The sequence below is a fragment of the Gobio gobio genome (genome assembly GCF_949357685.1).
Source record: "Gobio gobio genome assembly, contig: scaffold_178, whole genome shotgun sequence".
Classification (NCBI taxonomy): Eukaryota; Metazoa; Chordata; class Actinopteri; order Cypriniformes; family Gobionidae; genus Gobio; species Gobio gobio.
Window position 1 is genome coordinate 49414 of NW_027645623.1, and position 9677 is coordinate 59090.

The 9677-nt window shown below is 37.3% G+C and overlaps 1 long non-coding RNA gene across 1 annotated transcript; it reads left to right on the top strand.

The window, feature by feature from the left end:
- The first annotated feature begins 5875 nt into the window (after positions 1 to 5875).
- Positions 5876 to 8086, top strand: LOC307122460. The gene is made up of 6 exons (XR_013816046.1): positions 5876 to 6000; positions 6212 to 6259; positions 6343 to 6426; positions 6577 to 6782; positions 6951 to 7110; positions 7207 to 8086. It is a non-coding gene; the product is annotated as an uncharacterized lncRNA (long non-coding RNA).
- Positions 8087 to 9677: the final 1591 nt, after the last annotated feature.

Consider the following 9677-nt stretch of genomic DNA (forward strand, 5'->3'; position numbering starts at 1 on the left):
TCTTTTTTTCTTTATTACCTCAAATCCCTTTTAATCCTTATTTTATTTTCCAGGTATCATTACATGCTTGGCCTGTGTTTTCATTGCATTTCCAATTTTGACCAGCATGGGTCGCCATTTGTGTGTGTTTTGTGCATATCTCGCATGCATTTCTGAATTACAGTGTGCGATTCTGGATCTGATTTCACTCGATATAACGGAAATTCAAGCTCTTTTCGGGAAAGACGGCCGGATCATTTTTAGATGACCATTTATGTATTATTATTATTATTATATTTATAGACAGGATCATTTCAGGCATGTTAACACAGCTTTATCATTTCAAAGTTTCTGTTATGGCATCTGTTAATGTTGTGAATTCTCCATGTTCAGCATAATAACCGGAGATGCGCGCAGAATCAGCGCTGCACGTTACAGAATATTGCGCAACATGCGCAGCTTACGCTCATTTAGTAGACTGAGAATATGCGTAGCGCTAGTCGCTGGATTGCTCGCACTTAAGGACATTGTTTGAGTAATGTACAAGTAAGTCCAGTGTTATTTGAATATTAATGTTGTATTACAAGTGTATTCGTTGCAGATACTGTTTATAAGTTTTATTCGTTTATATTCATGCAATCTATTTATCTCACGTGAGTTATGCCCCAGATAGCAAAAAATATCGGCACGACTTCTTTTTGCCGCCGGCCCTAAGCTGTCGGCTATAGGTGCGTCCCGCTGGCGGTGATGAAACGTTTGCCGCCGAATACGTCACTCCCATTTCTTGCGAGATGCCGCGGCCGACTAGCCGGCGGGCCGCCGGCTTCATTTTCCCTGGCGGTTGCCTCCGCCTAATGGACCGCGGCCGGCTGGCGGCAAGCCGCTTTGATATACAAGGATTTCTACTCTCAAATTCGACCAGCCACGTTGGCTATGTTTGGCTTGTTGGGAAATAGAGTGGAACTGACAGCATTTTAACTAGTTCTCACATTTGAAGCGATTATAAAATCATAATAGCCTATAGGCCTATGTGAATTATATCAAATATTAGTTTTTTTTGCTCCAAAGCCATTAGGGTTTATAACAGATTCTTGACTCTTGATTCCATGATAAGGTTAGGTTTAGGAAATTACATTTAAATTTTCACTTGATTATTTGCATGTCGAGTGTGTTTAAACAGTGTTGGTCAATTTGACCCATAATGGATGTAATACTTTTTTTTTTTTTAGCATAATAGGAGGGTTAAGAAAGTTTGAAAGTTCATTTTAGGATAACACTTATTTTTGTATTGCCCTTTTTTCTATTTCTTTTTGGACTGACTTTAAAATAGACATGACAAAAAATTTGAACTAACTTCATGACATTTTACTTTGTTTTCAAAACCCATATTTTTCTGAAAAACAAAAATATATTATTAATTATTTAGGAAAAATTCTACATTCATAAGACAAGAATAACTCAAAAGAAGCCCTCTAATATTACCTCTTATAAAGCTGATTTTTACAATATTTGAAACCCTCTCAAACATGAGGTCGCAAAACAAAAAGCTTACAAAAACAGAAACCTGAAAGCTTTTCAATTTCATGTGACTGCCTTAATATTATAAAGTATTTTCTATCTCAGAATTCTTATTTTTATTATTTATTTTATATACAGTGTTACATTTGTTGTTATTCTTTGTTCTACATATTCGGAACTGTACCACAATGCTTTATTATTTTTATTTTTCTCTCATTGTACTTTTTGTATTGTACTTGTCTATACATGTACTAATTTAAATAAAAAAAAAATAAAAAAAAAACAGAGAAGTACCTCCACCGGCCGAGAGGGGCAGTATACCTAAAAAAGGCGGAAGACAAACCGGTAAAACATACAGATTTACCAACAGCGGCCGCTCATCACATGGTTTTAGTATTTGAAGAGAGGAGATCAGAAAATATCCTCGACTACGAGCGTTTAAGTAAGTACATGTTTCCTTTTTGTGTCACACAATATTATGTTCATTTTTGATGTATATACCGGTTGGTTGTTTTAATTAGTTTGTTCAGACACGCACGCTGATATAGTGCACAATGCACAGTGTTAGCTAACACGTGCTGTTTCGCCTTTTTTACACACTGAGTTCAAGCATGTTGGTCCGTGTACTTGGTGGCCAACGGATTTTCGTTTTAAAAGGAAAAAAACAAAAACGATAAACGGCTTGTTTCCCAATTTCCATTAGTAAATAGGAAAAAAAAAATGGAAAACAATCCATTTTTCTTTTTTTCTTTTGATATTAAAAGACGGAAAACGGAAAACAATCTCATTATCCGATTGTGTTTATAGATGGAAATCAGAAATCAAAATATGACCAGTTTAAGAGAATGGCTCCTTTATTCGTTTTTTCGTTAAAAAAAAAACGAAAAAACGAGATTTCGGCTTGATTTTTCGTTTTTCGTTTCACGGGTAAAAAATGGATAAATGACTTCAAAATTCGTTTTCCACATGTGGGTGGTCATGAGACGCCCTTTTCCGCTGATTGGTCAAGCAAACCTGAGCATGTGACGTCATCAGCCCTTCCCCAGTTCTGTGTAACAAAATAATAGTCTTCTTAAACTGTACAGGGCATGGGCTTTCTTCTGTGCAACTTAACGCGTTTCACAGAAAAAGTTATATCAGAAATATGAAATATTAATCTGCACCCAGCCTGATTTATTTAGCTGTGTGGAGTAGGCTAAATATGTGTGGTGAAGCTGCGCAAGACAGCGAAGAGCGGGTGTGACCATGCAATGTTCAGACAAGTGTTATACGCAGCAGTCATAACTTTTCTTTACAATACGCTCGGTTTTGGATAAGGGATGGTCATTGCAAATACTGTAGGCCTAATACATATCGGCAGAGGGTGGGTAGCATGATGGTGATTTAAAATTTTACTGTAACTGTAATCATAGCCGCGAGCGAGAGAGAGAGTAGACAGCGAGGAGATGATTGACTGGACGATATAGCGGAGGCAAGCGCAAGATAACTTTTGTTAATAAAAAATATTGATTTGTTTAATGTAAGAGTTTGTCTTTGTTTTATTGTTGTTGTTTTCAATCAAATAGGCCTAATAGTGAACCACAAACTGAGCATTCGTTTTAAAGGGGAATTTCCAAAGATTTTTTATATATTAATGTGAGTATTTTGTGTCATCGTTTTTTTAAATAAAAGTTTAATATAGCCTACGTAGGGTTTTTTTTTATTGTAGGCCTAGGTTATTGGTCACGACACAATAAAGTACTCTTTTCATCACATACCGCCACAGCAAAAACTGCACATTGCAACCAGTTTCTCAGAAAATAGTTTGATGCGATATGATTCCAAATTTAGGGGGCCAGAGGGGGGGCCAAGCTTGTTGACTTTCAGCAGATAATGTGCAGCCACAAAGCGCAAATGCCTCAGGAATGGTTTGAGGAGCACAACAACGAATTTGAGGCGTTGACTTGGCCTCCAAATTCCCCAGATCTCAATCCAATCGAGCATCTGTGGCATGTGCTGAACAAACAAGTCCGATCCATGGAGGCCCCACCTCGCAACTTACAGGACTTAAAGGATCTGCTGCTAACTAACATTGGTGCCAGATACCACAGCACACCTTCAGGGGTCAGTCCATGCCTCGACGGGTCAGGGCTGTTTTGGCAGCAAAAGGGGGACCAACACAATATTAGGGAGGTTAATATTATTTCATAATGTTATGCCTGATCAGTGTATATTTTCTTGATAAATGCAGGATTAATGTTAACAAGTTAATTAATCATTTGAAATTTCCTCACTGGCACATCCCTATTCTTAACCCTCTATGGAATGCATTCTACCAATTAAATATTTTAGTAGTAGCCTATGATAGTAGCATAAATACTATGATTTCAGTATTTATTTTAAGTGTTTATTGTAGTTAAATTGTATTTATGTATAAATAAATGTCTTATTTTCTAAAAATGTATATGTTAATACATTTACAGAAAAAGCAATATAGTGTTAGCTCTTCCATGTGATGATAGTGATGATGAGTTAGCCATTTTAGGTTAAGGTTATATGGATCTACTTATTTTTGGTTTGCATGACTTCCAAGTATATAAATCTATCAATTTCTAAAAGAAATGTGCATTTAAATAGAAGAGAAAATCATAATTTTATAGATGCCATTTAGCAACGTTAAAGTTGGATATTTTCCCACTGATTAATTGTGACAACACCATAACTTGTGTTATCCATACATTTATCAAGAAAAGATTTGTCAATGACGTTCAGCAGCTGTAGTGGTTATTTTGATCTTCCTCCACTCTTTGAACAAACATTAACATTATTCGTTAACAAAACGAATAAGCAAATTACATGATACACCCGCATACCATGAATTTCCAGCATTACCAGCATTACCATTTTTAGTGAAAATTACAAAACTACAAAAAAATTGTAGGCCTACAATAAAAAAAAAAACCTACGTATATTAAACTTTTATTTAAAAAAACGATGACACAAAATACTCACATTAATATATAAAAAATCTTTGGAAATTCCCCTTTAAAACGAATGTTCAGTTTGTGGTTCACTATTAGGCCTATTTGATTGAAAACAACAACAATAAAACAAAGACAAACTCTTACATTAAACAAATCAATATTTTTTATTAACAAAAGTTATCTTGCGCTTGCCTCCGCTATATCGTCCAGTCAATCATCTCCTCGCTGTCTACTCTCTCTCTCGCTCGCGGCTATGATTACAGTTACAGTAAAATTTAAAATCACCATCATGCTACCCACCCTCTGCCGATATGTATTAGGCCTACAGTATTTGCAATGACCATCCCTTATCCAAAACCGAGCGTATTGTAAAGAAAAGTTATGACTGCTGCGTATAACACTTGTCTGAACATTGCATGGTCACACCCGCTCTTCGCTGTCTTGCGCAGCTTCACCACACATATTTAGCCTACTCCACACAGCTAAATAAATCAGGCTGGGTGCAGATTAATATTTCATATTTCTGATATAACTTTTTCTGTGAAACGCGTTAAGTTGCACAGAAGAAAGCCCATGCCCTGTACAGTTTAAGAAGACTATTATTTTGTTACACAGAACTGGGGAAGGGCTGATGACGTCACATGCTCAGGTTTGCTTGACCAATCAGCGGAAAAGGGCGTCTCATGACCACCCACATGTGGAAAACGAATTTTGAAGTCATTTATCCGTTTTTTACCCGTGAAACGAAAAACGAAAAATCAAGCCGAAATCTCGTTTTTTCGGGTTTTTTTAAACGAAAAAACGAATAAAGGAGCCATTCTCTCAAACTGGTCATATTTTGATTTCTGATTTCCATCTATAAACACAATCGGATAATGAGATTGTTTTCCGTTTTCCGTCTTTTAATATCAAAAGAAAAAAAGAAAAATGGATTGTTTTCCATTTTTTGTTTTCCTATTTACTAATGGAAATTGGGAAACAAGCCGTTTTTCGTTTTTGTTTTTTTCCTTTTAAAACGAAAATCCGTTGGCCACCAAGTACACGGACCCATGTTCTACATGTTAAAATGTATCTAGCTACTGTAGGTAAGTTAGCCAAAGCTTTACATCTAGAAAGACTTAAGTTTAACTTTTGGTGTTTTCTAACAAAACAGAATGATGTATATAGGTATTTAAATTATTTTGTTAGTCCGAACAAGCATGCTGCTAGGTCAGTTTTAGCAAGTGTTAGCTAACATGTGCTGTGTTGCTACTGTTCTTCTAGCATTTAAGGTCATTTATGAGTTATTTCTCTGAACTGCTGTACTTTTTATGTTTGAGGACAATGTAGTTTACTTGAATCACTACACTGAATGAATACATTTTACTGTTCCACATTTGGCTGACCAGTTTTTCCCCCCACAGCATAGCTACTGTATATTCTGTATATAACGTTAACAATGCGGTTTTGTTCACATTTTCTTGCAGATACCTTGACCAGAGCACAATCGGTTATCTTCATCCAAGTGACCTACTATTGGACAATCGTTTTGGCTTTCAAGGTAAATAAATTGTTAGTCACAATGTTTAGTTACTGGGCTATAAGGAGAAGAATATTGAAAGGAGTTGAGATGGACAAACAGGAAATTGCAGATGTTGGAAACTTTAACAGTATGGAAAATTGTGCCTGTAGTTGTTGTTTTATATATATATATATATATATATATATATATATATATATATATATATATAATTAAAATATTTTTTATGTAGATTTCCAGAATGAGAACCAAGCCCTGAGGGAAAGCAATGCACAAGCAGGTGAGAACATGCACTCTTTCTTAAATTTTACTTTTTTGACTGTGATGTAGGTCCAAAATTACCAAATGCCTTTCATTTTGTAGCTTCGGATGACAGCGGCTCACTTCATGAGCAGGTGAAGCAAGTTGGGACAATGTTGACGACGTTTGCTCGTACTGGGCAATCAGGTACAACTTGCAAACAACACCTGTGGTTGTTGGTTTAATTCCCACTGGGGCCACCTGTACATGTAGTAGACCTAGTTGTAAATGTCATAGTTTAGTAGTTGAGGGACCAGGACTGACTGCTTTATTCTTTTATTCTGTGAACCCCTGTAGGTGCAGATCAGACCCTAATGCTGCGACGTCTTGGAGAGTTTGGCGATGTTGTGCGTAGCATGGACAACAAAATGGACACTATGCTGCAACATTTCAGTGCCAATGTGTCTTTTGGAGAGTTATCCCTGCCAGGGGGTCTGTTACTCCCCCTAGACAACCCATTTGGCGTTGCTTGACAACAGTTTGAGGCAGGATAAAGAGCTCCAGTAAGTGTGCTGATTTTGTTTATAATGCTGTAGGGTAATCTAAAAAGTAAAATTTAAGATTGTACACTGCATATTCTACAGTCTGAATCCACAGCCTGTCACATTTTTATATTTATGTATGAGAAGCTTCAGAGATATGTAATTTGTAACACTTTTTTGTATTTTCAGCTTCGGTTTTTGGCAATCAAATGTGGGAGGGACCTAAAAACAACCGTGTGGCGAATACTTCAGAGTATCTTCTCTAATCACCTTTCCATTAATACAACCTGGACGGGTGTAGGGGATAAAGCATGTTTTAGAGACATGTTCCTGAAGACCATTGTTCAAAGTAATATATATAAATATATAAATTTGTTATATATTTAAGTAGATGTGTGTGGCCTTATGACATTCACATGGAATGACAGATCTGTATTTTCTACAGGAGCCATCCGGAAGAACCCGGCAACCCAGGATGCCACTGATGAGGCGGTCCAGGTTAACGTTATGCGTTACCTGAAAGGAGCATCTGATCGTGAAGGCGGAAAAAGACGCCGCACAGCTGAGAGGGACCCACAGCCGACCTCTTACACCTAGGCTGACTACTGACACCTGGAACCCTTTCTTTATCCTGCAGTCAGTAACATCAAGACCCCTAAAGAAGCCAGAAGTTTCAGGCTACACTCACCCAATCCACACTGTTCACTGTGGAAATTACTGTGGAAATTTTTATTCCCTGTGACCCTGCCTTGAAGGCAGCTCCTTGGATAGATATGGGATGGCGAGGTTGTTTGTCCTTTATATAGGCGCACAAGAAATCACTGAAGATAAGCCAATTTGCGCTGCCTCATTCTGGAGGTCGGGGAAAACCGGAGAACCCATAGTCAGGCTTGTTATAATGTTCTGTTCTACTACTGTTCTATTCTTCTCCAGAGCTTTACTCTAAATTATTACCATTTATCCTATTGTTAGAAATGGCTTGTTAAATGTGATGTTATACCTCGATTTATTTGGTATCCTGCACATTCTTTGGTACCAAATATCCTCATTATTTGATATAATATTTAATGGTAATTCTTTTCATCCCAGAGCTGACCTATTTGTTATTAACAAATATTGTAAGTGTTATAATTTGCTTGTAAGGCTGTTTTTTTTTTTTTTAAACCAAAATTTAATTGGAAACATGCAGGTTCTTTAGTAAAAATGTTTTTTGTTATTTATAGGCCTATTTAAGCTTATTTATTGTCTGTTATATTTCATTTATATTATCTTGTATCATTGACAGTTAATGTACTTTGAAATGTGGAATAAAAATGCCAAATGGGAATTTATCTGGTTTGTTCAATTATTATCCATCATAAACTGCATGTTACAAATATATGAATAATAAATAAATATATATTATTTATTACACAATAAGCGGAGGCAGATCGCTCGAAAATAGCGTTTGCCTCCGACGGGCCGCCTTTTGGTATAAAGGCGGCGGAACGGCGGTTTGCCTGCGGGCCGGCGGCGGTACGAAGGCGGTAGGAAGCCGGCTGCCGCTTGCCGTCAAACGTGTTTGCGATTACGCAATTCTGACGCTTCTACAGCCGCCGGATCACCGCCGGTGGTCCGCCGACTCATTGCTATCTGGGGCGCTGAATCATTGACGTCAATCCTTTGAAGTTTAATATAGCGATCGCTATCACTTGAATGAGGATGAAGACACTTTATGTTGAGTTTATTTATATCACTTAAGTGATTTATATGTTAATTATTATTTCTCTTTAACTGTTCTAGATCAACCTTCCACATGTCCATCTGTGTTGATACAAAGCAATCATTAAAAGGCTATCATCTATCCATGACTCTGAGTTCTCTGACAAGAACACTGTGGCGGTCAGTGCACATTGATCCAGATATATCCTAATTTAGAACAGTTAAAGTAACGGGTTTTGGGTCAAAAATCACAGTTCATCATTCCAGATAATTTACCTCAAGCACGTAACAATGGAGAAGCATTTCCATTGGCTGCAGTCTGCCGGTATTGGCCAATCAGAAAAGTTGACATTGTGCAGCCTTTATCACAAAATATTCTGCTACTTCTTTATTATTATTCATTACATTACGTGTATATGTGGCTATTATATTGTAGAATATTGAGTTGCTAAAATATACAAATCCTTTTAATTAAAAATAAAATAAAATTTAACCTTTTTTTTTTTTTTTTTAGCTGGAACTCCGTCCTCCCTCGAAACCCCTTTTCCACCCCTGCGTGTACTACCACCGCTTTGGAAGAAGCCATGAAGCGGAGGGGCATTAGAATGTGACACCTTCATATTTTGTTTAGTAAACGCCATACAGAACATTTGTTTATGTTTAGGTACTAGAGACATGACTTAGTGAGCCATTGCAGATGTAAGTGTGGATGCTATCTCTTGGTAGTTTTTAGCATGTGTAAAGATTACAGCATATCTGCATACATCTGAACATCAAGATTTTGACATGCCTCTGGCAGATCATTTATATACAGTGTAAACACGATTGGACCAAGTGTGGAGCCTTGGGGGACCCCTACTGGACATTCACAGAATGGGGACTTTGAATCATTAACACAAACACGTTGCTTTCTACTGGATAGGTATGATTTTATAGCCTGGATGCCAGCCGAATTTAGCCCCGCCCACAATTTTTTTTGCTCGGGCAATTCGGTCTGGACTCGCTCCATAGAGGAGTAATTATGCCCGAACAGAAACAGTTTGGACCAATGAAATTGTCAGGGCGGGCTTGAGACGATGATGGACAGATGATCAACAGTAACGTAATCATCCACATCATCGAAGGCTCTTGGGTTGAATTTGCTCTTATCCTAAACGGAGAACTTGTTCGTATATGCATTCACCTTCACTATTTCTCTCAGAAACGATGATCGTG